Here is a 2,396-nt window from a genome sequence, read left to right as displayed (position 1 = left end):
GTGCCAGTGTGCTCTCAGCGCTGGTGCCAGTGTGCTCTCAGCATTGGTGTCAGTGTGTTCTTTCTGTGCGCTGGTGTCAGTGTGCTGTCAGTGTTTTTGCCAGTGTGCTCTCAGCGCTGGTGTCAGTGGGCTCTCAGCGCTGGTGTCAGTGTTCTCTCAGCGTTGGTGTCAGTGTACTCAGCGCTGGTGTCAGTGTTCTCTCAGTGTTGGGGCCAGTGTACTCAGCACTGGTGTCAGTGTGCTCTATCTCAGCGCTGGTGTCAGTGTGCTCTATCTCAGCGCTGGTGTCAGTGTGCTCTCAGAGCTGGTGTCAGTGTGCTCTCAGTGCTGGTGTCAGTGTGCTCTATCTCAGCGCTGGTGCCAGTGTGCTTTCAGCACTGGTGTCAGTGTGCTCTCAGCGTTGGTGTCAGTGTGCTCTCATCATTGGTGTCAGTGTGCTCTCAGTGCTGGTGTCAGTGTGCTCTATCTCAGCGCTGGTGCCAGTGTGCTTTCAGCACTGGTGTCAGTGTGCTCTCAGCGTTGGTGTCAGTGTGCTCTCATCATTGGTGTCAGTGTGCTCTCATCGTTGGTGTCAGTGTGCTCTCAGCGCTGGTGTCAGTGTGCTCTCAGCGCTGGTGTCAGTGTGCTCTCAGTGCTGGTGTCAGTGTGCTCTCAGCGCTGGTGTCAGTGTGCTCTCAGCGCTGTTGTCAGTGTGCTCTCAGCGCTGTTGTCAGTGTGCTCTCAGCGCTGTTGTCAGTGTGCTCTCAGCATTGGTGTCAGTGTGCTCTCAGCGCTGGTGTCAGTGAGCTCTCAGCGCTGGTGTCAGTGTGCTCTTAGCGTTGGATTCAGTGTGCTCTCAGCGCTGGTGTCAGTGTGCTCTCAGCGCTGGTGTCAGTGTGCTCTCAGCCCTGGTGTCAGTGTGCTCTCAGCCATGGTGTCAGTGTGTTCTCAGCGTTGGTGTCAGTGTGCTCTCAGCGTTGGTGTCAGTGTGCTCTATCTCAGCGCTGTTGTCAGTGTGCTCTATATCAGCGCTGGTGTTAGTGTGCTCTCAGCACTGTTGTCAGTGTGCTCTATCTCAGTGCTGGTGTCAGTGTGCTGGTGTCAGTGTGCTCTCATCGTTGGTGTCAGTGTGCTCTCAGCGCTGGTGTCTGTGTGCTCTCAGCGCTGGTGTCAGTGTTCTCTCAGCGCTGGTGTCAGTGTGCTCTCAGCGCTGGTTTCAGTGTGCTCTCAGCGCTGGTGTCAGTGTGCTCTCAGCGTTGGTGTCAGTGTGCTCTCAGCGTTGGTGTCAGTGTGCTCTCAGCATTGGTGTCAGTGTGCTTTCAGCGTTGGTGTCAGTGTGCTCTCAGCGCTGGTGTCAGTGTGCTCTCAGCGCTGGTATAAGTGTGCTCTCAGTGCTGGTGTCAGTGTGCTCTCAGCGCTGGTGTCAGTGTGCTCTCAGCGCTGGTGTCAGTGTGCTCTCAGCGTTGGTGTGAGTTTGCTCTATCTCAGCGCTGGTGTCAGTGTTCTCTCAGCGCTGGTATCAGTGTTCTCTCAGCGCTGGTGTCAGTGTTCTCTCAGCGCTGGTGTCAGTGTTCTCTCAGTGCTGGTGTCAGTGTGCTCTCAGCGCTGGTGTCAGTGTGCTCTAAGCATTGGTGTCAGTGTGCTCTGAGTGCTGGTGCCAGTGTGCTCTCAGCGCTGGTGTCAGTGTGCTCTCAGCACTGGTGTCAGTGTGTTCTCAGCGCTGGTGTCATTGTGCTCTCAGCGCTGGTGTCAGTGTGCTCTCAGCCATGGTGTTAGTATGCTCTATCTCAGCGCTGGTGTCAGTGTACTGTCAGCGCTGGTTTCAGTGTGTTCTCAGCGCTGGTGTCAGTGTGCTCTCAGCGTTGGTGTCATTGTGCTCTCAGCGCTGGTGTCAGTGTGCTCTCAGCACTGGTGTCAGTGTGCTCTCAGAGCTGGTGTTAGTGTTCTCACAGCGTTGGTGTCAGTGTGCTCTCAGCGCTGGTGTCAGTGTGCTCTCAGCGATGGTGTCCGTGTACTCAGCGCTGGTGTCAGTGTGCTCTCAGCGCTGGTTTCAGTGTGTTCTCAGCGCTGGTGTCAGTGTGCTCTCAGCGTTGGTGTCATTGTGCTCTCAGCGCTGGTGTCAGTGTGCTCTCAGCACTGGTGTCAGTGTGCTCTCAGAGCTGGTGTTAGTGTTCTCACAGCGTTGGTGTCAGTGTGCTCTCAGCGCTGGTGTCAGTGTGCTCTCAGCGTTGGTATCAGTGTACTCAGCGCTGGTGTCAGTGTTCTCTCAGTGTTGGTGCCAGTGTACTCAGCGCTGGTGTCAGTGTGCTCTATCTCAGCGCTGGTGCCAGTGTGCTCTCAGAGCTGGTGTCAGTGTGCTCTCAGCGCTGGCGTCAGTGTGCTCTATCTCAGCGCTGGTGTCAGTGTGCTTTCAGCAC

Source organism: Lithobates pipiens, unplaced genomic scaffold (genome assembly GCF_037356315.1).
Source record: "Lithobates pipiens isolate NorthernLeopardFrog02 unplaced genomic scaffold, aLitPip1_a1.2 Scaffold_19, whole genome shotgun sequence".
In the NCBI taxonomy this organism is placed as follows: domain Eukaryota; kingdom Metazoa; phylum Chordata; class Amphibia; order Anura; family Ranidae; genus Lithobates; species Lithobates pipiens.
The sequence above is the reverse complement of the archived record's forward strand: the minus strand, read 5'-3'. Positions refer to the sequence as shown.